We start from the raw sequence: 27955 nt of genomic DNA, 5'->3' as shown, positions 1-27955 counted from the left end.
CTTTCTAATTAACTTAGTTTTTCACTATCAGCTGTAAAACTAACTGGCCCTTTGTTTCTTGCTTTCTTGTTCTCACCCTATACAGCATGAAATGCGCATATTGAAGGCAAACGACATGTGCAACCCATATGGCAGATGTATACAGGAATAGAAAGGCATGGGTTCAGACAGGTACGCTAACTTAAGAGCCAAGAACAGATAAAAGTGTCTCAGAATCATGCAGAGAAAGAAATGGGATGATGGAAACATAATTCAATAAAAATATGAGGAATTTAGAACAAATAATTAAACAGTGAAAGTAAACAGATTTGTGTTACCTTTTTTGCCATCTAAAGCTAATGATAGTTGATGCAATATTGCAAGCTACTCTGAACTAATAGCAAAATCCAAATCAGTTTATTTGGCTGTTACTGTAATTTTGCCAGTCACCCCATTCATCAGATTGCCATTGCACTCCTAGTACAGATGATGCTACAGAGCATAAGAAATCATGAAATTCCTGACTTATTCCTGCTGATAACTAGAATGTGCAATGATGCACTTATTAAACTTATCGATAGCTACAAAGTTCTTTCAATAAGATTTATGGAATTAAAGTTGACGGGGGAAATCTGAGATAGGCAATTGTAAATGACAAACAAGAATTTGGGGATTCGATCTGAAAAACAAGAGTATCTATAACTCTTTTGGATGAAATGCTAATAATAAGACCAAATATTCTTGACTCCATCCTACTGTTATTGTCTTTATTTCTGTGGCCTTAGGTAATTAAGTAATATTTTACTTAAAACTAATTGATACATTGCAGACAACTCATAGAAAGTATCTAAAAAAGATTTAAAATAAAATGGAACTTGAAATAAGTTAAGCACAATTGTTTAAGATAATACTGCCGAAGTCCAGTGACTACTTACTGGCGGTTAACAAAGTAAGGAATACAACTAAACACTTCATTAATAACATTTTTTTCTGTAAAAAATTATAGTGAACAATCATCACAAACAAAGAAGAGGCTAGCGAAAGTGAGGCTGAGTTGAATGTTGAAGTGTGCAGATGTGAGGCAAGTTGGGGTGAGGTTGAAGCATATTTGAGGCGAAGTTGAGGTGAGCAGAGCAGAGTAAAGTCAGGGAGGAGGAGAGGCAGGTTCAAGGGCCATCAGCCTAAACCTAGAGTGAGTTTTATTTGATCTAATTGCCAGGCCAATTTGGAAAGGTCTGGTGCCTTTCCAAATCATGCCAGCGGGGTCCAGGCCCAGAGCCTATTGAAGCAGCAGGGTCCTAGAGCGATCAATCACCCAATGTTTGGACAATTTAAACACCAGGCCAGATGGATTGAAAAGGCAAGGTGTCGGGACCAGAGGCAAGGGTTAGGCCAGTTCTGCTCACTGCTCCATGATGTTTACTCTGCTCTGCACTGAACTGAGGGTCAGGATGTGGCCTGCTCTGGCTGCTCCAGACTTCGTGTCTGTGGGCCCACTTCAGTTCGAAATGCTATTTGCTTATTTTTATTGTTTGCATGATTTGAGTTTTCTTTCTCTCTGTACATTGGGTGTTTGATCCTCTTCCTTTTTATGCATTCTTCTGGGTTTCTTTGTTTTGTGTCTGCCTGTAAGGAGACAAATCTCAAGTTTATATAATGTATACATGCTTTGATAATAAATGTACTTTGAAATTTGAATATATAGACAGAGAAATCCCATTGCAAGGGAGAATATTGGTTGAACCAGTTTCAAAGTGACACACACTAAGATCACTTCTACAGTAATATATGATTTTTTATAAAATATATTTTTCATTAGCAGTTTTATTCTTTCCATTACCTAGGTTTTTGAACTAAGTTCATGAGTAGTACTTCACTAAAGCAGCTATAATCAAATCCTAAACCCTGGTGGTTTATTGTTTTCTAATAAGAACCTAAGAAATAAAAGCAGAAGAGTCAGTCAATAAAACCAGGAGGAATCCTGGGCCTCATCCACTTTCTCAGCCAACCCACCAACATCCTTTCTGCACAAAAAAATGATAATGCCAGTGTGAATGTACTCAATAATTGAGCATCCAGTGGCCTAGTTGGAAAATAATTTGAAAGATCTTTATTCTTTCATTCCTTCCTAAATCGCTGACTCCTTATCCTTATGCTATGCCTGTATATTCTATATTCTGTAGCCTATGGAGCCAACCTTTCATATTTTGGAGAAAGGCTTTCTGAATCCTGAATGCCTTAATGAGTTGAGCACACTTTCTTTTAAACTCCAGTGAATATAGATCAGCCTTATTCACCCTCCCCTCATGAGACCCCTCCATATCCATCAGAGATAGGAAGCATAAATAACTGACCTTGGAAGAAATGTACAATGGAGTGTTGGTACCATCATGTTCTTATGATGATCTAACAGGAAATACTGAGGAAAAATCAGTTGTTGGAAACCTGACCAATTTACGACCCAGATATACTGAGGCAATTGTAGCACTCATAGGCTTGTCCCAGTTGAAATGAGGAACTTTGGCCAGAATAGAGATTTAACCTAGAGTATTCCTGGGAAACTAATAAGCTAATAACTTATTTAGGTTTTCATGTCAACAGTCACTTTCTTTCAAGTTTGTTTAAACTTTTTAAGGAATTCTGCCACTTGGAGCCACTTGGAGCAAAACTATTGTATTGATTTCCATATTTCTCAAAGCACGTACATGAGGCTGAAAACACAAGTATATTTTGTACAATCTAGATTACTTTTGTTCAATATTATTAGTGTAACCCTCAGGCTTGGCCAACACATGTTCATCTAGGGGAAAATAACTTCTGGCCCCGCCAAACTGAGAAATCCCATTTGTGCAGAGGCTGCGCGATGTGTTTCCTGGTTACAAATCTGCACTCCAAAATATCAAACAGTACACAATATGCGATTAAACGATTGATCATTATAATTCTTAATTTGACTATATGGTAAGTAAAGAAACAAAAAAAAGAGAAAAGGGCGCATTCTCATGAAACAGTCATATCATAAAATAGATATGTGGCACCTACAGACAGCAACAGTTAAATAATGATCTAAGCAAGAGGTGATTGTGGATCCTTTGACAAACCATAGTGAGCACAGCTTTGGGGCTCACCATTCGTTCATTTGTTCCTGTTGACCTCTGAGCGTAGCCAGCCCTCGGACCCTCGCTCCTCAGTCCACTCCATCCGGTGGTCTTCTGACTCTCTCCATCCGCTCCCTCTCTCTCCATTGCTGCCCAATGAAAGACCACAAAAAACCTGGCTCCCAGACACACAAGAAAGAACAACATTTCTCCCATTGGATAGCCCCTGTATTCTAAAGTCCTGTTATCTCTAGTCATAACTCAAACATTGCTGCTACAGAGAAACCACTACCTTAACAGTGGAACATTACAGAGAAGCCATTACATTAGCCTTAGCAGTGAAACCTTACAGCGTGTTACATTGGTAAGTCAGCTACGTGGAAAGTATTACAGAAATATAAGTTGCTACTGATTTTTTTTTTCAAAATACTTATATTTATGAGGAAACTCCCTTCAATGGTTTGTCAAAGGATCCACAATCACCTCTTGCTTAGATCATTATTTAACTGTTGCTGTCTGTAGGTGCCACATATCTATTTTATGTCTGTCTGTGCTGTATTTTGCGTTATGCGTTTATTATGGGTAATTTGTCACATGGGCTGGGGCATAGTAGAAGCAAAGAGTATAGTTACATATTTGAGCTTGGTTTTATTTCAGTTTTAGTCTGGTTAGAGCAGAGGGCAGATCGGATAAATGATTTTATTTGTTGATTGCTAACGTTTAAATACTTTTAACACTGATGCTTAAGTAAGTTTGAATACACTTAGGCTGCTTATTTTTTATATCATTAGTTTTAGTTTCATTGGTTTTTTAAAATATAATTTTATATTTTTGCTCGGCATAACAAAGCTCTCAATTTCCAGATACACTTACATTTACATTTCTTCCCTTCACAGATGTCAGGTATCAGAACACTTCCATCAAAATATAGACATCACCGCAACATCCTATACAAAAGCCCTTATTAGTATAGCAGACAGGTTTACATCCATATACTGCAGAAAAGGTTGCCGTGTTTTATGAAAACTATTTGTTTTTGAGTATACCATACATGTCAAAAAGTCCAAAGGAATGTATTCTATTATTAATTTACACCAGCCAAAAAGTCCAGGGGCCTTATTGGATATCCAACAAAGTAAAATGTTCTTCCTCGCACAAAAAGTCAGGATGTTAAAAAGTTTTTTCTGATGTGCATTAATAATACGACTGCTGGGTAAGCCTAAGAGAAAAGACACTGGGTCCAGTTCAAGCTCCATCTTCAGAATCTTTTCCATTTCACCCAAAATGTCACTCCAGTATGCCTGAAGTTTGGGACAAGTCCAAAAAACAGTGGGTGGAAGTTCCAGTACTTACTTTACATTTAGAAAACATTGGAAAAACCCCCGTCTTAAATTTCGAGAGACGATCTGGAATCAGATGGGCTCGATGCAGAATTTGGAGTTGCAATGCTTTAGTTCTACTATAAACTGAAATCTTTGCATTATCACAGATGTCTTCCCATGTTTCAGCTGTAATTTGTACTCCCAGCTCTTCCTCCCAGACTCATCCCAGCTGGTCAGCCTCTCCACAAAAACATTCCCTCAGGATGCTGTAAAAAGTACTAATGGAGACTTCATCCTTAGAATGAAACACCCTCTTTTCTATGTCAGAACTATAGAAATCAGTTAACAATAATTTTTTTCTCTGTATATAATCTCTTATCTGAAAGAAACAAAAAAGATCCTTGTTGGGTATGTTAAATTTCTGTACTATTTGACTAAAAGACATCATTGTTCCTTCATCAAACAAATCTCCTAGATGGAAACTACCCTTAGAAATCTAAAGTTTAAATCCAGAATCCATTATGCCAGGCTGAAAATCTGGACTGCCGGTTACTGGAGTGAAGGGTGATATTTTCACTGCATTGCCCTCAATTTGTCACACCACCCTCCAAGCCCTGACTGTATTAGTTGTCATTGGATTGCGACAATATTCCTTAACTAGTTTCATCTTATTGAGGAAAAGCAGATTAATAAGAGGGCATTCTGCTTGTGAAGCTTCAATGTCTAGCCAAATTGAGGAGGGGTCCCTGCAAACCCAGTCAACCACATAAGATAAAAAGGAACTTAATTGATATTTTTTGATGTCTGTAAAATCCAGACCCTCTAGACTACTGGGAAGCTGTAACTTAGATATTTTAATACAGGCTCTTTTTTTGTTCCTGATAAAAGAAACAAACCAGCCATTTACTATTTTAAAGTATTTGTTGGGTAAAAATAACTGGAATCATTCGTATTGGGTAGAGCAGATGAGGAAGAATGTTCATTTGAGCAAGAATATTCGGCCAAGCCAAGAAATGGGAAGAGTGCTCCATCTCTCAAGATCTGGTTTGATTTTGTCAAATAACTGTGTAAAGTTAGCTTTGAACAATTGATCAAACATAGGTGTGATAAATATGCCTAAGTAAATAAAACCTGTCTGTGACCATTTAAAGGGGAAAACACCCTGAGTGTCAGGTACCTGCTGCAGATTCCCCAGAGGCATAGCCTCTGATTTAGTAAAGTTGATTTTATAACCTGAAAAGGCGCTAAATGAATTGATGCATTGTATAAGGATATAGCAGGGTTTGATGAAAAAATTAGAACATCATCTGCATACAATGTAATTTTATGTGACTTTATTCCTATGTCTGGAAAAGATATTTTAGGGTCTCACTGAATAGGCTCAGCCAATGGCTCGATCACTAGTGTGAAAAGTAGTGGTGATAAAGGGCAGCCCTGCTGGCTGCCCCTCAGAATACTAAAATTATCCGACCTAATACCATTAATGAGAATCGCAACCAAAGGGTCATTATAAAGAACCTTCACCCACTTAATAAAATTATTGCCCAAACCAAATCGTTCTAAAGTGAAAAAAGATACGGCCATTCGACATGATCAAAGGTCTTCTCTACATCTAAGGAAACCACCGAGCCGTCCACTGCCTGTTGCTGACATGCCTAAATCGCATTAAGTAATCTCCTGATATTGTTAGATGATCTACGGCCTTTTGCAAAACCCGTTTGATCCTCTTTTATGATAAAAGGTAACACAGTTTCTAATCACAATGCTAAGGTTTTAGATAAGATTTTAAAGTCAACATTTAACAATGAAATAGGCCTGTAGGAGGTACAATCTTCAGGACTCTTTGCTTTTTTTTAATTAAAAAAAAATATTCTTTTTCTGCCCCAACCATTTTTTGAAATTTCCCCTTTACTCTGTATTCCTTCTTTTCCAAATTTCCTGGACTCTTCTTAAATTCTGAAAAGGTCCAATTTTACATGCAGTACTTTTCCTTGCAGTTGAAGAGACCGGCTCTTTTCTTTCTTAAGAATTAGGGAGATATTAGCTTCGCTCAATGATGGTGGGAGGAGACCACAATTAAATGCATGATTGAACATGTTTAGCATAGGCTCTGATAATAACCCTGTGAACTCTTTATAGAATTCACTAGTGAGTCCATCAGGGCCGGGGGCTTTCCCACTTTGGAGCTTTCTCACAGTTTCCTGTATCTCATGTATAGATAACGGAGCATTGAGGAGGGACTCTTGTTCAGAAGAAGTGCCCAGGAGATCTAAATTCCTGAAAAAGGACTCCGTCCTAGATTGTCCATCATTACATTTCTCAGATTGATACAGTTTAGAATAAAAATTCTTAAACACAACATTAATCATTTTGGAATTACTAGTGAGGACTCCTGTCCCATCCCTAATTGAAGCAATAGTCTGAGAGGCATTTTTCTTTCTAGCTAAATAAGCCAAATATCTACCTGGTTTTTCACCATGTCCAAACAATCATTGTTTAGCAAATTTCAATTTTCTTTTGGCTGCTTGTGTAAGTAAATAGTTTAGTGTACAGCGTAGGGCTGTGATATTCTGTTACTTGGCTGCAGAAGGCTTACTAATATAATCCTTTTCAGCTGCTGCAAGCCTTGCTTCCACTCGGCGCTGCTGTTCTGCAGCTTGTCGCTTCTTACTAGCAGAGCAGGAGATAATTAATCCCCTTGCATAGGCCTTAGCCGTTTCCCAGAGCATCGATGAACTACTAGCTGATTTGGAATTAATAGATAGGAAAGTTTTGAATTCGGAAGTAAAGTAGTCTATAGAGCCTCCAATGTCTAAGTCACGCTGAATTATCTTTGGCCTTAATATTTAAATATACTGCTGCATGGTCAGAAATAGCAATATTTCCAATTGTAGAACATAGAACATAAAATAGTACAGCACACTTCAGCACACTTCAGCCTACAATGTTGTGCCGACCCTTAAACCCTGCTTCCCATATAACCCCCTACCTTAAATTCCTCCATATACCTGTCTGGTAGTCTCTTAAATTTCACTAGTGTATCTGCCTCCACCACTGACTCAGGCAGTGCGTTCCACGCACCAACCACTCTCTGAGTGAAAAACCTTCATCTAATATCCCCCTTGAACTTTCCCTCCCCTTACCTTAAACCATGTCCTCTTGTATTGAGCAGTGGTGGCTTGGGGAAGAGGCACTGGCTGTCCACTCTATCTAGTCCTCTTAACTGTGCAGGATATAACTAAATCTAGGAGTGTTTTAGGAGTTAGAAAACAGTCTATTCTGGTGTAACACTTGCATGGATTAGAAAGGAAGTCTTTGTCTGAGGGATGTAAAAACCTCCTGACATCCACAAGTCCTAGTTCTCCACATAAGCCCATGACTTGTTTGAACTGTGAGGAGAGCAATGGGGGACCACTAGGCACTCTGTCCATCAATGGGTCCATGAGACAATGAAAATTCCCACCTACAATAATGTTTTGTAATGAAAAGCTTGTAAGTTTGGAAAAAGCATCTGTTAGGAATTTGAGAGGATGAGCTGGAGGTCAGTAAATATTGAGAATACCATATTCCTCTCCATATATTGAAGCCTTAACAATCACAAATCTCCCACACTTATCCTTAATGCAGTCTAATAACTTAAAAGGTAAGTTCTTCCTAATTAAAATGGCCACCCCCCTACTCCTGGTATTAAAAGATGAACAATAGACTTGATCAAATCCACTCCATTGCAGTTTTAGATGTTCTTTATCATTTAAATGCATTTCCTGCAATAAGGCTATATCCACCCTTTCCTTTTTTGGGTTTAGTAGGATTTTCTTTCTCTTGATTGGTGAATGACTCCCCTTAATGATACAAATGCACAATGTTAATATATTACTGGCCATAACCCTTTATAACAATCACGTGACTCCGGAGGAGAAGAAACCCGACTTAGGATCAGCTGAGCAACAATAAGTAAATAAAAAAACACACACAAAAACAAAGCACCAACAGGGCTGAACAAGAAGACTTACCCCACATTTAAAGGGGATATCTGAACCTTCTAACACCCCATATTCTGTCCCACTGCCAATATGGTATTTAACATAGTCAAAAATGAAAACGGCATAATTTATCAATCCACCGATTTGTTACCATCATGTTTAAACTCCTTCAGGCTGGAGCAGCACCGCTAATTTAAACAAATAATGTAACTGTATTAATCAAAACAAACATGTTACCCATCCTATAAGATATCTTACTGTTGAGTAATGAAAAGGTAAAATAAAGCGACCATTGAGCATGTTATTGTCCATAACCAGGGCTACACAATTTACTGTATACATTCTTTAGTCCAACGTGTCCACAAAAGTTTTAGCTTTGCCAGGAGAATCAAATATCTTGGTAGTCTCGTTGTAGGTGATTTTCAGCGCCACTGGGTATAGCATAATGTACTAGATTCTGGATTCTCTCAGCCGCTTCTTTATCTGGTCGAATTCCTTGCACTTCTGAATAACGGCTGCCGAAAAATATTGAAAAAACATAAGCCTGGATCCCTCATACATTAAAGCCTGTGCATCAGTCCCGCAGTATCTCGGAGCCTCCATCACCCTTTGCTGATCACCAAAGTTATGGAACCGCATGAGGACAGGTCGAGGGCTTTGGCCTGGGCCTGGTTTTGGCGCCAGCTTATGGTGAGCTCTCTCCACTTTCATGCATCCAGCCTTGGTTTCCAAATCAAGGAAATTAGGCAGCCAGCCCTCAAAAAACTTAGCTGGTTGGCTGCCTTCTGTACTTTCAGGTAGACCAATGATCTGTTTGTTCTTTCTCCTGCCTCTGTTCTCAAGGTCATCGATATGGTCGGACAGGCTTTGAACTTGCTTTTCTAGCACCCAGATGTGGTTTTGGGACTGATCAGTTATAATTTCTACTGCAGAGACTTGGTCCGTGGCCTCGGTCATTCTTGTATCAAGATTTTTAAGCTCCAATGTGTGGTTTTGGAGTGTCAGAGAGAGTGGAGCCAGCTTCTCATTGATCATTTTGGATATGTTCTCTGTAACTTGCTGCGTCACTTGGCGAAATGCAGAGTCCAACGTGTTAGCAGAGCTAGCAGCAGCGAGCTCCTCAGCCCCGGGCGAGCACTCTGTGCAGCCCATCCTGGTCGCCTTTTTAGTACCTTTCGATGGCGTGGTGTTGAAGCAGCTCAAAACAAAAATACTCATCAATGTTCATGTCATTAAATCCAACACTTGAGCATTTAAAAAAAGTTGAAATGGATAGGTTTATATGTGAAATTCTCAGTGTTGCCGTGCTGAGCTCAGCAAAGCAGACTTTCCTCTGCGCCGCCATCTTGAAACCCCTCATTAGTTTTTTTTAACATTACAAGATTGATCATCTTTGCTCGTTTGGACTGAACGTACTTTCTTCAACTTAGAAGTTCATTTTGTGGAGTGTGTCATACAGTGTCAACACCCTCTCCGTCCTTAGTCACTGAGTGCTTTTGGTTTGTTTTAAAGTAATCGCTACACTGTCATGTGTTGATATTTGGAAGTTACAGCATAAACTTTAACTATTGTGTCATCAAAATCTTAAGCAAAGAAAATGTTGAGGTGAATTAAAGCTTTATCCCAGTATCTTACCTAAAATATAGTTTTCAGTGAACTGATTCTCCAGTTACCTTTTAATTCTGGTAGTAGCGAAACACAGGAATCAGTTGCATTTTGTATAACTGTAACATCTGTTATAGTTTATCTTCCTGTGCCAATTCATACAGTTGGATTGTTTTAAAGGAAATGTACCTCCGCAAAAGCATTCATCAATTCAGTTTTGCAGGGAACTAATAAGAAAGTTTGCAATTTCAGCTTTTTACCAAGCAATGTAATATTTTGAAATTACAATTGTGATGTAATTACTAAAATAAAATAAACGTGTCTATTTAATGGAGACAGAAGTCCTTTAGGATCAACATTCGCTATGTCTAAGGAAGGAAAACAATAGTGTCCCTTTAATGGTAGCATTTATCCTGAAAGACAGATTTTAATTCAAGTCCTTCTCTGCCCCATTCTCCCAGCTGCACAAAGAAGGATTGTTTCTGCTTGTGGAAACTACTTTCTGTTGGAAAATATAATCCTTGGTGTCTGATCAGATAGTTACACATCTAAATGGAGAAGTTGACTATCCCCTCACTTTAAGAAATGCGAATAATTCTGCAGATTTTCTCCGATGCTCTGTCCCTGGAGTGGTACTCTCCTGTACCTTTGTAGAGAAAAATGATTTGGGAGGACAAAGCATCTGCACTAACAACAGAAATAAACACAACTTTGGGATTCTGATGATATTTGAGTGGTGGTAGTCAGAGTGAGTGGAGAAGTGGGTGAGGGTTGAGTGCGGAAAATTGTGAGATTGGAAATGTTTGATGCTGCATTTGGGGCTACATGATCACAGGTCGAGGGGGAGGTTTCTGGAGTGCAGGTGAGATAGAGTTGTGTGTATCAGAGCTTGATTGGAACCAAGTTTATCTATAAATTTCTCCATCATTAGGTCCTGAAATCACTCTGGCAAATCTTCACTATACTTCCCCTGGGCGAGTTATCCCTTACTAAGATTTGGTGCCAAAACCTGAGTGCAGCACTCCATTTGGGGTCTGACCAAATGTCTGTACAAGGGAAACATTACTTCTTCACTTTTATATTCTATCCTGGAAATATGCACTCACATTTAATATTTTATATGTGCTTTTATAGTTCTCTAGATCTTTGCTCAAAATAGTGACCTTCAAGTAGTACAAAATATTTGGCACGTATCAGTCTTTTGAAGGCTGCTGTGCTTCACTGCATAGTGTTGAGATTTGATTTCTATAGAGTGCAGATGCAGGAAATGATTCTATGCATTTACAAAGTGTGGTGCCAAAATAAGAGGGCTGGATTTGTAATCTGGTCGAGAAAAGCCTTTTTACAATAATGGTGTGCATTCTTGTTTATAAAAGTTCCCTCATCTTGTGCATGAGCATAGAAAATCTTCATCTTAAATTATTTTATATTCCAGCCTGCACTGAGCTTGAGTTTTATGGTGTTAGCTTCATGGAAGATGTATTCTATAATGAAAATTTTATAATACATCCACAAACTTCCAGCTGACACTTCAATAGACAATAGACAATAGGTGCAGGAGTAGGCCATTTGGCCCTTCGAGCCAGCACCGCCATTCACTGTGATCATGGCTGACCATCCACAATCAGTACCCCGTTCCTGCCTTCTCCCCATATCCCTTGACTCTGCTATCTTTAAGAGCTCTATCTCACTCTTTCTTGAAAGCATCCAGAGAATTGGCCTCCACTGCCTTCTGAGGCAGAGCATTCCACATATCCACCACTCTCTGGCTGACAAAGTTTTTCCTCAACTCCATTCTAAATGGCCTACCCCTTATTCTTAAACTGTGGCCTCTGGTTCTAGACTCCCCAAACATCGGGAACATGTTTCCTGCCTCTAGCGTGCCCAGTCCCTTAATAATCTTATATGTCTCAATCAGATCCCCTCTCATCCTTCTAAATTCTAGTGTATACAAGCCCAGTTGCTCCAATCTTTCAACATATGACAGTCCCGCCATCCCGCCAGTCCCACAATATTTTGTGATATGTAGCAAATGTGCATCTTTTGCTTTACATATTGGGTCACAGGGAGCTGTTTGATTCACATGTTTGTTATTTTATCTGTCTGAGCTCACTCTGTCCTGAGTTGACGAGGTTGGGAAGGTACATTGTTGATTCTGTAGCGATGTGCTACACACAGAGCTAGAAATAATGACACGCAGTCTGTAAGTTGCACTCGAGACTAGTTTATTCAAATTCGCAGTACTAGCTTTTACGCAGTTCCGTTCCCGCCCTCTTTGGGTGGAAATGACATCAGAGGTGTATTACAAAAGTATCTTCCCGCGCGCGGGCTTTCTCCCCTTGCTGGTGAAGAAGAAAGCCCAGCGCCATTTTGGGGCTGGCCTCTCTACCGACGCGCACGCCATTTTGTGAACCAGTTCGCCTGCGTAGAAAGTGGGTCGCCACAATTCCATTTAAAAGTGTTTGTAATATCTATACTACTCGCTGGAAAGTGAATAGACACACAGTGCATGAGAGGGGAAATACTTGCTTTTCAATCATATACTAAGGTATTTGTCATCTCATCCAAGCTCTGCTTTCTGCACGTGAAGTTACCCTAACATACCATCAGGTCAATGCAGTGAATCAACTGTTAATTTACAGAAACATGGGAATAGAAACATAGAAACATAGAAAATAGGTGCAGGAGTAGGCCATTCGGCCCTTCGAGCCTGCATCGCCATTCAGTATGATCATGGCTGATCATCCAACTCAGAAACCTGTACCTGCTTTCTCTCCATACCCCCGATCCCTTTAGCCACAAGGGCCATATCTAACTTCCTCTTATATATAGCCAATGAACTAGCCTCAACTGTTTCCTGTGGCAGAGAATTCGACAGATTCACCACTCTCTGTGTGAAGAAGTTTTTCCTCATCTCGGTCCTAAAAGGCTTCCCCTTTATCCTTAAACTGTGACCCCTCGTTCTGGACTTCCCCAACATCGGAAACAATCTTCCTGCATCTAGCCTGTCCGATGACTTCCTACCTATAGCAATTACTACATTAGAAAGGATTCCCAACCTTTTTTAATGTCATGGGCCCCTACCATTAGCTGGCTGGTGGTGTAGTGGCATCAGCACTGGACTTTGAAGCGAATGGTCCTGAGTTCGAATCTGGCTGTGCTCCTTGCACACTTTCCATCCATGCTGGGTTGAGCGTTGAGCTAGCAACTTGGCCTCATAAAAAATGTCAAATGCTACAGAAATGCGCCACACACCACGAAAAGGAACAACAGCAACAAACTCCATGGACTTCAAATACAATATTTTGTTGAACCAATCCTGTGGAGTGCTTGAAAAATACTCAAAATTTAAAACTTATAATGATAAACCCTTTGAGGTGCCTGTCAATGCAATAAATTCAAAATATTTAAAAAGTAATTTTGCTTACTTTCTAAAATGTACTTGTTCATAGGATATGCATCATCATAAAGTGAACCAGCAATTTCCAATCTTACGTAACTCTGAGCAGAGTAACTTGCTAGAGCCAATCATGTTATGACTTTATGGTGTTTGGAGGAAGCTGTAGGGAGGATATCAGGGGTAGATTTTTTATGCAGAGAGTGGTAGGTGCGTAGGATGCTCTGCCCAGGGTGATGGTAGAGGCAAATACATACGGGATATTTATGATGCTCTTAGATAGGTATGTGGATGACAGAAAAATGGAGGGCTATGTGGGAGGGAAGCATTAGACTGTTCTTGAAATCGGTTAAAGGGTCAGATCTATAGTGTGGGCTGAAGGGCCTGAACTGTGTTGCAACATGTTCTATGTACTATTTTGATCAGTTCAGAGTCTATGGGTCAAAGATGATTTTTAGGCCTGAACAACTTTTTTTCTGCTCCATTGAGAGCATCCTCAGTTTCTTCAGCTTATCCATCACATGAAGTCCCTCATACCAGATTCCTTTCAATTAAATCCTGACTGCAAACTCTCTGAGTCCTAAGTGTTTCTTATAATGCAATGGCTGGAAATAAGTGCAATACTCTTTGTGCAGCTAAACCAGTTTGACGGAGGTTCGAAGGAACTTCCTTACTCTTGTGATGTGTGCCACTATGTTTAAAATCCAGGGCGCTTTATACTTTAGTTAAAATCTCTTTCAATTGCTTGGTTAATACTTGTACATTAAAAGAACACCAATTCCCTCAGTAATAAGCAGACATAAGCACACACTTGAAATCAGTGAATGCCACCAAAGCCACTTGCTAATCCTTCCCCAAATTACAAAGCCATGGATAATTGTAAAAACTGCATTGCCAGCTCAGCTAAGATCAGTGAACTTAGCACAGGTTACAAATGGAACTCTCAAAGTCTACGCAGATTAGTATATTTGTTCATTTATCCTTTGTGAATCTCTGTCAAAAACTTTACCCAGGAAAAACAATAACTGAAGGTCTGAGGAAATGATCATGTATTTGATAGAAAGTCAGCTGCAGTAATTTAGCCATGTCTCTGATAGTAAGTACACAAAATGCTCGCATGTTAGAATAAACACAAGCGATTCTGAAAATGTGGAAATCTTGAGCAAAACAAAAAGGTCTCGGCCCAGATTTATTCTCCTCCATGAATGCTGCTTGACTTGCTGAGTTCCTTCAATAATTTGTATGTGTTGATCACTGTTAGAAGGCTCTTTCCTAGTTACCTTTGTTTTATCCTACAGATATTGAACTCACTTCTATTTAAATGTCATGATTTTGTGCAAAGTGTGAGAGGCAATTGGTATTTTAAATCTGGAGTTCCTTGAATTGTACTACCATCAGCATCCAGCAGGGTTAGTAGTTGAGCTAATTTTCGTAAATCTTTGCTAGAGTGTTTCAGTATCTGTGGTTGGACTTTGTACTTTTGTATAATGTTTTGAATAATTACAAAGAATGTGCTGTAACATTGGAAGTGAAGGGAGTATATTAAAGTTTAATATCCTTTCATTGCAATCATCCGGAAAGCATCAGTAATATAAACATTTAGGCATCTGAACGAGTAGAAGCTCAAACTTCCTTTAATATTTGTTTTAATTCTGGATGGGAGTTTTCAAAAGACCATACAAGTTATGTGTAAAATGAAGGAAAATTACCCAAATGTATACAATTGTCCTGGTCTGGCATGTCCTCCAATAGATAAGCTAAAAAAAAAGATTGACAGACACAAAAAATAGAGGAGGATGAATAATTCCTGCTTAGAGACATACTTTTTACTCCCACAAAGCTCAATGTAAGCATGAAGAACAGTAAATCAACTTTTAATCAAACATATTGAAGTCTTCATTGAAGACTGGATTCAACAATTTCAGATTATGAGCACTTCCAACATTTCCAATTCACTTTTCCGGAATTCCTTCCTTCCTTTGGTAATTCAGATAATCAGTCTTTTTCTTCACCCCTCCACACTTCTGCTGCCCTGCATAATTGCCTGCTTTGTCATTTATTCTCCCTTCCATTGCAATCCTTTACCTTTCAACCCCATCCCTTTCTTTGCATCTTAAAAGCTGTGCAGCTCTAACTATACTGGTTCTAATGAAAGATCTATTGACTTTAAATGTTACTCTCTCAGATGCCAATGATTTTCTATAAAAAAAGTTTAAAAAACTGGAAATATTCAACATTTTCATAGATGAACCCTCGAACCTGGAGGACCAGTGGACCACATTTAGTCTGGCTTCTACCCGTTGACGAGTCTGACATGGGTGACCAACATAGCTCTCAGATGGTCTGCCTGGAAGGGATGAGTGGAGTTCCCCCCACCTTTACATTGAGGACCTGGGATGTATTGAGCACAGGGCAATACTTTGAAGCAGATTCTTAGGTTGGATAACAGACTGCAGCTGCCTCTCATTTCTGCAGACAGGAAGGGCCGGTGTATCACATGTATTTGGAGCATGAGAAATTGCAGTCTCTATTTGAATATCTGAAGGGGTTGCTCCTCAAGTTCTGGCTGAACATCAACCCCACACTCCTGATCTTCTGCCACCCATTACAGCAGGTGGGCTGATCAGCGAATTGTCTGGTCGGTTTGCGCTGGGGCCTGGTCAAACTGGCCTTTCACAAGTTCAGGCAGTGGGAAGTCAAAGGTTCTTCCCGAACCTACTGGCTGCCCCTCTTTTCATAGTTATGTCTATGTCTTATGCCTGGTGTCCCTGGCGTCCGTCATTACAATCGGGGATTTCCAAGACTGGTGGGCACCTTGTGTGCTTCAGTGTGTTTAGGACAGTGATAACTGTATTGTGACTTGGAACTATAAATAGTGCATTTTATGGAGTTGTATATTACAGTATATTATTGTTTTACTGTGATATTGGAATCATTTGAATCAACTTTAGTAAAGGAAATAAAGATACAGAATTCATGTTTTGCGTTAATAGCGCTCCTCTCTTCTCTCTTGTCTGCAGTTTGCATCTTCTCCAGACCAATCACTTGCAATCAACAAGCTTTCAGCCCCTCTCTCAGCCAGTCGCACCAACAGCTGTATCATTCACTTTCTCTTGAACTCCCATCTATCAGAGATTTGCCCATTTTCGCACAGCCCTTCTATGTAACCTAACAACTTGTGTGATTTCTAAGTTTTCTTAGTTCTCATGAAAAGTTCTTGACTTGAAATATTGTCCCTTTTTCTATCTCCACGGACATTACCTAATCTGCTGAGTATTTTAGAACTTTCTATTTTATTGCAAATTTCCTGAATCATCAATTTTTAAATTTCCATCTGATTTGCTGTGCATTTCCAGCACATTTTTCATATTTTCTCATATTTCCTATTGTAACTTATAATATATTTTATGTATTGCACTGTACTGCTTCCACAAAGCAACAAATTTCACAGTGTACTGTACGTCAGTGATAATAAACTGGATTCTGATTCTGATTCGCATTTAGTTTTATTCCACAGCCACAGACAAGAAACATTATTTCAAATCTACTTCATCTGTTCAATTATCCAAACGAAAATTGCACATCCATTCTCCCCAATCCCAAAGCTAATCAAGCTAAAATCCACAATATTCATCCAGCTGCCCCCAGTGTGCTTGTAACTGTCAGGCAGGAAAGACAGTGATGCCATCACTCTGGGATGAATACAAGCCAGTATCTCATTGAAAGAAAGATGTTTAAATTTACACCATCTCCTCTTGCAAGTTTATTTGTAAAACACAAGGCAAAACATTCCTCCAAGAGGACCACAGCCTTGTGGTTTGGAGACTTGTGTGTCTCAATGACCCAGAGAGTTGTGTTGGCTGGAGTCAGAACTTTATGCTTTGGGTAACCCGTGCCAAACATGTCCACGGGTAGAAGCCAGACTAAGTGTGGTCCACTGGTCCTCCAGGTTTCAGTGGTTCAGCTCAGTGGTAACAACCATGACTGGTAAACAAAATTGCAATGGAATAGCAATGAAGAATCCTTCTACATCTGAGCGCAATGGTATTCCTGAGTCTTCACCTGGGACTTAGGTGACTGACAGTTATGAAAACTGAGCTACTGACATGATGAAGGAACACTGCCAGAAATGGAGGGCCTTCATTGCTGTCTTAAATGCCAGCAGTGTAACGGGCAGTAGAGAGGTAAAACATTGGCATGTGTCTCCAGTGCTGCAGTTAAAATCTGTGATAAACTAACCAAGCAAGCAAACCAGCATTTTGCCACCAAGGTTGTCCTCATGGTCAACAGCAGTCACTCCTGTATCTTGTTAGGTATATACAGGATAGACATGCAGGTAGATATTATTGATTTCTCGACACAATGACTGTGGTTAAAAAAAAAGCTGAAAGAGTATAATTCAGTCACAAGTAAAAGCTTTCAGAAGGTGCATAAATAGTTAAGATAATGGAAAATGTTTGAAGGGATTCCAGCTGGAGGTTTTCCAGTGATTGAATAGATACTCTAAGCAGAGGCAAGAACTGCCTCCCCTGACACTTGGGGAAGTCTGGAACACCTGGTATTGACATTTTAAAGTCTCTTGAAAAGTAATGACATAACAAGTGCCTTGACTGGGTCTGACTAGACTGTGCATTTGATTACAATGCATTATGAGTGATTCAAATTTGTAACTTACATTTGAATGACAGATTTTGCTAGCAAATGCCAGCAAGTCCAGATCTTCCAGGCATCAAGAGTCAAATATGGAGATCCGAGATCTATTGGACAATAGTTGGCACCATGCAGTTCCATGGCGCCAACTATTTTGAGATTGCTGATCAAATTCCTGAGGATTTTCACTGGGGAACAAGCTTTTAGATTCTAGATCAGGTGTGACCTGGCACAGTTTCTGCAGCTTCATTGATTTATTGGGAATTATAGAGCTTCTGAGAAAAGCATGGAAAAGAGAATGTAAATTTGTTTTGTGCTTTTCTGCTATGCTGTTAATTGCTCAAAAGTATAATTAAATGGTTTTAGTTGACTTTATAATTTTGATCTTAGACATTTTAAATCTCTTTGTATTTTAGTATTTATTCAATTTCATTTTTAATATTTTTAAATCTGTTACTTCATTTTTGAGTTTCCAAGTGCCTCTAAGTATTGCAGTACTGATAGCCATTAAACTGGAATGGGCTTTGCCATTTGTAAAATGATATCGAAGGAGTTTTATGGGTGGGTCTACACTAGTGGTTCAGTGGAGGCTCTAGTACTGTTCAAACCTGTGACTAGAGTCTAGGACATCTTGGGTCAATAAAACATTAGGTTTCAACATCTGCATTGGGTAAGTTTGAGTGTGGGGCAATTACAGACAGTGATCACAACAGATTCTGAAAATACTGGAAATTCAAAGTAACACACACAAAATGCTGGACAAACTCAGCAAGTCAGGCAACATCCATGGAAAGGAACAAACAGTTGATGTTTTGGGCCGAATCCCTTCTTCGGACTTTGAAGAAAACAGGATCTGCCCCAATACTTACTTAACTATACCCATACATTTAAAAATAAATATTCCTAACATTACCCTCAGTCTAGTTATTTTACAGTATGTAGGAGCCACGCATCTGTTTTCTACCTGTATTGTATTCTGTGTTGCGTGTTTATTATGTGTATTACAGTAACTAGTCATGTGAGTGGGACTTGGCAAAAGTGAAGGGAATAAGTTATGTATTCGTGCTTTGTTCTGTGCAGTTCGGGACTGGGGACCGACAAATGGCAAATCTTTTGCTGACTGTTTAATTCTACTTAGTTATGCTTAATTACGCTTAAGTTTCTTCGCTTCAAGTTACAAATAAAGGATTGAATACAGTTCTTTGACTTTTAGAACATCATTACTGGAGTGATTGGAGGATGCGTCATACAAGGATAACAACCCATGCTAGGTTACCAGTAAAGGCAACTGATTTGTTAAAATTGGCCGCTACACAATATATTTACTGTAAGTATGGTAATTTGTAAATTCTCTCCATTGCAAGCAATTAATATTAATCTCATGTGACAAAAGTTCTTGGCAACAAGTCCTTTTCTCTAGTCTCTTCTTGCAGGATTCCCTTTATCCTCCTTGTTTTACTTTTTTATCAGTGTGTTTCAATTAATTCTTTTTTCTACTTTATCGATTTGTTTGAATCTTACAGCTTAGTGGGTTTTGATTCTTACACAGTTCGCCCTGTTCGCAATCCTTTTTCCAATTTTGTTTTGTTCCTTTGTTATTCTATTAGTTTCACTTCTTCAGTCTATTCACTTCTTTGCTTATTCTCCAGTTGGATCTCCACATCTCTTCAAACAGCCACTTCTCATCCTTTTAGAATGTCTTCTCAACTCTCTAGAATTCAATTAATTCCATTACAGCGTTCCGGTTTTGCAAATGCTTGGCTTTGAATTAATCGTTTTTTGAATTACAGCTGTTTGGATACAAGTTTCACAGACTGAGAGAGTTCCATATGTCAAATGACTTTTCTCATGTAAAATGTTGTATTGAAAATCTATATGTCAATGATATATAAACTTCTTTGCACACATACACAATTGGCACAAATTCTACATCTAGAAAGACCTTTTAAAAATTCAAAACACCTCTCCCCTTTACCCACTCCATCACCCTTTAATATCTTCTATTAATCTTTGCATATCAACGCAACATAAACTCAGCCTGAGCTCACAGATTCCTGAGGGACATTGAATTAATTGTTTTCGGTATCATACAAGCTGATCACTAGTTCTTTTGTGTAATGCCTCTATGTCTAACTCTGATACACTTTAATTTTGCAAGTGACTAATTAAAAGGTATGCGTGGCTCTCTATGTTTCTACTTTTGATCCATGCTGACTTGTTAAGAAAAGGAAACATTCAATGGAATTAATGAGAATGATTCAAGATGCAAGATGGTTTAATGTCATTTCCAGTTCACAAGTGTAAAACAGAACTGCCAAGCCTGCACATGCAGGCTCCTCCCAGTCTCCACCTAGCCAACAGGAGTACCCTGCCACTTGTTTCCAGCTCATAACCTGCAGCCTATTTAAACCCAGCTCTCAACCACAATCTTTGTTCACTCATACGAACCAGCAGCCAGCCTCAACCAGTTGCGCCTAGCCCTCAGTGACCTTGTTGTGTTTAGTATCTGTTCTCTCTTGTTCTGTAGCCCCCTTTGGTTAGTTATTTTTGCAGTCTATTATTAAAGTTCTCGCTCCCTGCTAAATCGTCTCCACTGCTCTGTTTTGGGGTCAAGCCCCCTCTACATTTTGTGATAGGATAAGTGAACCATCAATTGACTCTGCAGAGTATTCTCAGCTGAAGAAAGTCATCTGCTGACATGAGTACATGATCCAGAAGTAGCAGGAAACTATTGGCCATCTGCTTACCACTCACTTCTCTGTCTCGATACAGCAACCTCTCCGCTGAGTCTCAAGCCTTTAACCAGTACATTGCCAAAGCACTACTGCATTATGGCTTAGACCATAAGATCATAAGACATAGGAGCAGAATTAGGTCATTTGGCCCATCGACTCGGCTCCACCATTCCATCAAGGCCGATTTATTATCCCTCTCAACACCATTCTCCTGTCGTCTTCCTATAACCTTTGATGCCCTGTCTAACCAAGAACCTATCAGCCTCTGATGAGGGGTTTTGGCCCAAAACGTTAACTGTTTACTCTTTTCCATAGATGCTGCCTGGCCCTCTGAGTTCCTCCAACATTTTGTGTATGTTGCTCAGATTTCCAGCATCTGCAGACTTTATCTTGTTTGTGATTGGACCTATCAACCTCTGTTTCTCATCTGGGAGAAGGAAAACTCTGATCTCAAATCTTTGCTGCCTTGCGGCTGTACCCACTCGTGGGGAAGGCCTTGGGAATAAGTCCCAAGGGAGAAATCCAGAGCTGGAGCCCCCAAGGCAGTCCTACGTTGGGTTCAATGCTGACTGGCAACTCCTGTGATGCTGCTGATGCCAAACTGTATCAGTCTATGCCATTTCTTTGGGTTTATCAGATCCATGAGGGGGAGCTTGCTACATGGGCAACGGCTTGCTCTCTATATTGTACTGCCCAGGCTTGAGTACCTAGACAGCTAGGACGCAACATCTGCGGTCGACTTTGACCAATGGAGACTTCATCATCATCAGTTCTGGTGGATCCATATCAGTTCATCACTGCCTGCCCTCAATGTGCCAGTCTAATTCCTTCAACCGGCAGTTGTCTGGGCTCCTGTGGCCCTTGCCGGCCATTCGATGCCCATGGTCCCACATTAGCATGGATTTCATCATGGGTTTACCACCTTCTGCTGGGCCACTGTGATCATGACAGTGGTGGAATGGTTCTCCAAGGTGGCCCACTTCATTGCCCTCCCTGGACTTGGTTCTCCAATATGTAGTTCACCTCCACAGTTTCCCCCAGGATGTTGTGTCTGACCTGGAGCCCACAATTTGTCTCTCACTTCTGGTGAGCCTTCTGCTCCCTCATCCACACCTCAGTGAGTTTGTCCTCTGGCTATCATCCGCAGACCAATGGACAGTCAGAAAGAGTCTGCCAGCAAGTGGACAAGTTCCTGTGATGCTTTGCAGCCCCTAACCCTTTCACATGGAGACCTGTCAGCTTGGGGCTTAGCTGTCCCACAATCTACACACTTCCTTTGCCAGGGGGATGTCACCCTTTGAAGTGCTTCATAGCTACCAATCCCCATTGTTTCCTGAGCCAATGATGGAGATCCCATCTGCCAGAACACTGTTTTGCTGATGTTGGAATGCTTGGGAGAAGGCATGGAGGGCTACCCTACTGCCTCATACCACCAGGCTAACTTCCATTGGCACCCAGGCAGACTAATTTGGCCTGGGGACTGTGTCTGGCTGTCCACCCAAGATCTGCCTCTACTCATCGACTCCTGGAAGCTCTCGCCCCAGTTCATTGGTCCTTTTACGTTTACCCATTGCATCAATCCAGTCTCTTACCGTGTCCAGCTGTCACCGTCCCTCAGGATCACATCTATCTTCCACACATCCTTCCTGAGCCTGCGCCTCCAGAACAAAGGATGGCACAAGGTGGCCCAGTATACACAGTTCCCAGGCCAATGGACAGGGTGTCCAGTACCTGCTCAACTGGCAAGGGTATGGCCTGAAGAAGAGGTCTTGGTGCCATCCACTTTCTTCCTGGATCCATCACTCATCGAAGAGTTCCATCCAGGGCCATCGGGAGCTAGCTGTAGGTGGGGAGGTTCTGTCAGACTTGCACATGCAGGCTTCTCCCAGTCTCCACTCAGCTAATAGGAGTCACCTGCCATTTGTTTCCCACTATCACCTGCAGCCTAATTAAACCCAGCCCTCATTCACAATCCTTGTTCACTCATTTGAACCAACCAGACTTAAACAGTTGTTCCTAGCCTTGTTGCCTTGTTGTGTTTAGTATTAGTTCTTTTGTTTTGTGGCCCCTCGTGGCTAATTATTTTGCAGTCTATTTTTAAAGTTATCGCTCACTGTTATATCATCTCTGCTGCTCTGCTTTTGGATCAACCCTCTTCTACATTTCATGACAAGATGAAATAATTATTGCTCTAGATCCAAGACAGTTCAAAGTTCAAAGTAATTTTTATTATGAGTACATATACATCATCACATCCAATCCTGAGATTCATTTTCTTGCGGGCATACTCAGCAAATCAATAGAATTATAACTGGAACAGGATCAATGAAAGATCAAGTAGAGCGTAGAAGACAAATAACTGTGCAGAAGCAAATATAAATAAATAGCTAAAAATAACAAGAACATGAAATAACAAGTAAAGAGCCTTAAAATGAGATCATTGGTTGTTGGAACTTCTCAATGGATGGCAAGTGAGTATAATTATCCCCTTTTGTTCAAGAGCCTGATGGTTGTGGGGTGGTAACTGTTCTTGAACCTGGTGTTGCGAGTCCTGAGGCTCTTGTACCTTCTACCTGATAGTAGCGGTGAGAAAAGAGCATGGCCTGGGCAGTGAGGATCTCTGATGATAGACACTGCTTTCCAACGAAAGTGTTTCATGTAGATATGCTTAATGGTTCAAAGGGCTTTACTCATGATGTACTGGGCTGAATCCACAATCTTTTGTAGGATTGTTCGTTCAAAGGCATTGGCGTTTCCATACCAGGCTCTGATGCAGCCAGTCAATCCACTCTCCACTGCACATCTATAGAAGTTCGTCAATGTTTTTGATGACTTGCTCAATCTCTGCAGACTCCTAAGGAAGTAAAGGCACTGTTGTGCTTTCCTCGCAATTGCATTTACATACTGGATCCAGGATGGGCCCTCTGAGGAATTTAAATTCACTGACCCTCACCAGCTGGAATTCTCCAATGAGGACTGGCTCATAGACTTCTGGTTTCCCTCTCCTGAAATCTACGATCGGTTCCTTAGTTGTAAAAAACACAGTAAGATAAAGAACACAATAATAGAATGACACAATAAATACAAATACAGAAGATAGCTTATATAGATACATTGATTGTTTAAATCAGTAGAATTTTAAATAGAAAGAATTGTATAGAAATCATAAACTATGGGATTACTGTATTAAATGGTCTGTTGAACTAAAGGCTGTGGCTTGGAGTTGCTGTTTCACAGTCAGAACGTTAGAGGGAGCTCTTGGACAGATGTGAGCAACACTGAACAGACCATATTTCTTTATGGTCAAGATTTAAAATCTTTTTGCTCATTCTTTTGTTCTATTATTAAATAAAGCTCATCAGTTTATAGAATCACATTTTCATCTCTTTCCAAAGTTCGAAGAAACATTATAACCAACAAGTGCAGTACTCCTCTTGAAGTGCGGTCAGTGAGGTTATGTAGAAGCAAATCAAATTTGGGGATAAATATTGGCTAGGATACCAGAGATTATTCTTCAAAGTAATATCATATGATCTTTCACCTCCACCAGAGAGAGCACAATTTAATATTCCATCTGAAAGACATCAGTTCTGATAGTGTAGTACTTATTCATGAATGCACTAGAATGCCAGACTGAATTTATAATCTGCGAGTCATGGAGGTAGAACTTGAAACTAATACCTTCTGCCTGATTGCTGAATCTATTTGTCTTTAATTTTAATTTTTTTGTTCATCAACATAGTACTAAAGGAACTCAACTTTTCAGAATACAGTGAGGACTGAGTTGGTGGCAGCCCGCAAGCCTCGCTACATTTCCGGCGCCACAACTCACTAAACATAGCCGTACGTCTTTGGAATGCGGGCGGAAACTGGAGACCCTGAGGAAGCACATGCGGTCACGGGGAGAACGTACAAACTCCTCACAGATAGCGGCAGTATCGAAGCCAGGTTGCTGCCATGTAACAGCGCTATGAGATTTGAATGCCTTGATTTCAGAGCCACGAGGTGTCAAACCAGAGCTAGTACGGCGCTCACCTGGATTACGATTAAAACAGAAGTAGAATGAATTTTGTTCCACAGGCTTCTCCATTCAGTTATGATTTTGTTGGAACAGCAACCTGGTTAGGCAGCTTACAGGTCCAGGCTCTGACATCTTATTGACAAGTCAGGCACAAAAATTGGTGGATATCTATTGGAACATTTTGACACCATCACTGCCAAAAGGATTCCTGGAAACCAGAGGATTATCAAAACAAGCTGAATTTGAATACCCATTTTGGCTCTGATCCAGATTCCACATTTGGAACTCTTTCATTCCCAAAACTATTATTAAGCCTTCTCTACTAATGGTCGATAGTATGAACTATGGAACTGAATTACACCTGCCATGAGCCTCCATTGACCCAATATAACCTAGTGCCTCTAGAAATAGTGCAATAATACTGAACAGCTAATTCTTAGTTAGAAAAATCCAAGCCACAATCTGCCTAATGCTGTAACATAGCTCTCTTTCTCTTATTAGTCCCACATTTTGTATCCTTCCAGTCTCAAATCCAGTTTGGCTCTCATGTTCCTAACCTTAAGTCTCCGAACTTACTGGAACCCTATCAAATGCCATATAATCACCTTTCCCACTAAGCATTTGGGCAGCATGAGATACTGTATATGGCAGCTACACCTTCTGAATTTTAGATTTTTGTCTTCTGTGATCTGAATTCAGCTCTGACTTCGATCAGCTCTGAACTCAGAGGCGTATGAATGCTCAGTTGTTGAGAATTCTGAAGGCTGAGTTTGATAAAACTGTGGACACTGGTGGGAGATGTGATGTGGGACAGAACACAGCCATTATCCGACTGATTGCTGGAGCAGGCTTAAGAAGAGAAGTAGCCTACTCCTGCTCCTATTTCTTTGTTCTTGTGCTAACTCCAAATCCTATGTAATCCCTGAACTCTACCTTCTCTCATGTCCTTTAACATAGTTAATAGTTTATCATTTTAATTCATTTAGAGATACAAAACAGTAACTCACATTCCTAGCCCAATGAGCCGGTGCCGCTCAATTATACCCATGTGACCAACTAACCAACTGCCCTGCATGCCTTTGGAATGTGGGAAGAAACCGGAGCATCTGGAGGAAACCTGGAGAAATAAGATGAAACATAGAAAACATAGAAACATAAAAGAAACATAGAAAACCTACAGCACAATACAGGCCCTTCGGCCCACAAAGTTGTGCTGAACATGTCACTACCTTAGAAATTACTAGGCTTACCTGTAGCCCTCTATTTTTCTAAGTTCCATGTACCTATCCAAAAGTCTCTTAAAAGACCCTGTCGTATGTGCCTCGCCCACCGTTGCCGGCAGTCCATTCCACACACTCACCACTGTCTGCATAAAAAACTTAGCTCTGACATCTCCTCTGTATCTACACCCCAGCACCTTAAGCCTGTGCCCTCTCGTGTTAGCCATTTCAGCCCCGGGAAAAAGCCTCTGACTATCCACATGATCAATGCCTCTCATCATCTTATACATCTCTATCAGGTCACCTCTCATCCTCCGTCGCTCCGAGGAGAAAAGGCTGAGTTCACTCAATCTATTCTCATAAGGCATGCTCCCCAATCCAGGCAACATCCTTGTAAATCTCCTCTCCACCTTTTCTATGGTTTCCACATCATGGGGAGACTGTGCAAACTCCTTACAGACAACGACAGGAATTGAACCTGTGTTGCAGTTGTTATGCCCTCGGCCCCCTCCTTTGTGAGAATCGCAAGAGCCCTAGTCAAGGGGGGGGTCAACTGACCCAAGAGGGGGAGAGACGTGCTGAATAGACACAGGAAATGGGAGAGAGAGAGAGACGTGCAGAAGACCACGTTCTCCCGAGAAGCAGAATAAAGGCGACATTGACTATTGTCTCATGGAGACCACGTGAAAAGCCCTTGGGCAAAGTGGGCTGGTTGAGAGAGAGATCGCATCACCTGCAACCTGATTGACACCTGCAATCCCGTGAAGAAGTATAAAGGAGGGTCTGAGGGGGGGACAACCCTCAGACGCACCAAGGAGACACCAAGGAAGCACAATACCGATTCCCGTGGGAGCGGGAAGCCATTTTGAAGGAAGCCACGTGCGTTAGATTCCAAATTTTGAATCTGTGGCTAGAACCATCGGAAGACTGCTTTTAACTAACAACGGGGAAGCCTGCTCCCCTGATTCCAAGGATTTGCTCTGTAAAGACAACGGGCAAGTGTTTATCCTTTCTCAACCATCTCTCTCTCTCCACAACGTGAAACCCCAGCTGTTCCCAAAAGGGAAAAGCCTGCAAACTTCTGAGTGACTCTTTATATTTCAATTGGACTCAGTATTACCCCTAGGCAACTATAGAGCTTATTTCTGATTGATTATTATTACACCGGTGTTTTAGATTGAGTTTTGACGATGTATATGATCTGAATGTTTTGTATTAACCATACGTTTGTGCCCCTTTTTGAATAAAACGTTTGAAAATAGTAGCATCCGACTCAGCTGATCCCGCTATCTTTGCTGGTAAGTTACCTGGTTACGAGGTTACGTAACACAGTCACTCTAATGGCATTATGTTAGCTGCTATACTATCATACTACCCATTTAAATGTAAACTCAGCTCTAGTTAGAATTCACATATATAATTGGACTTACATATATAATAACGAGAGGCAGAGTGAAGTCAAGATGGTGCTAAACGGCTTGCATCTTTGGGAACAGCTCTATTTCTATCTTTGATATCTCCGTTTTTTGCTTTTCAAGGTTCTTTTGAAGACCCTGATCTGGAGTTGCACTCTGACTTCAGTTCTATGTGGGAATGGGACCGGCTGCTTTTTTGATTTCCCAAGGACGCAGCCTGGAAGCTTAGCGCACCTTCAAGGTGCCGGAATTTTGTGGCTCCAGAGGTGGGCTGATTCTAGGCCGGTGCCCCTGACGGAAGCATCGCGGGAGACCACGGAACATCGGGAGAAGTGAGTTAGCTGTAGGGGGTAGAGCGGCACCGTTATGGTACTGTATTCTATTGACTGAACAAATTATTTTGTAACATTCTCATAAGTGTCATTTTTTGCACATAAAATGATTATTCCAAATTCAGCAAAGCATTAGTTTTCTGAGCATCCTTCCGAAGTAGAAAAACAATCACTTGATTGTTTTGTAAAATTTACACG

The 27955-nt window shown here is 40.5% G+C and overlaps 1 long non-coding RNA gene across 1 annotated transcript; it reads left to right on the top strand.

The window, feature by feature from the left end:
• The first annotated feature begins 85 nt into the window (after nt 1–85).
• LOC140736122 (uncharacterized) lies at nt 86–27826 on the top strand. Its single transcript, XR_012100890.1, has 3 exons — nt 86–171; nt 19248–19361; nt 27549–27826. It is a non-coding gene; the product is annotated as an uncharacterized lncRNA (long non-coding RNA).
• Nucleotides 27827–27955: the final 129 nt, after the last annotated feature.

The sequence above is a fragment of the Hemitrygon akajei genome, chromosome 11, assembly GCF_048418815.1.
Source record: "Hemitrygon akajei chromosome 11, sHemAka1.3, whole genome shotgun sequence".
Taxonomy (NCBI): domain Eukaryota; kingdom Metazoa; phylum Chordata; class Chondrichthyes; order Myliobatiformes; family Dasyatidae; genus Hemitrygon; species Hemitrygon akajei.
The sequence above is the reverse complement of the archived record's forward strand: the minus strand, read 5'-3'. Positions and strand labels throughout refer to the sequence as shown.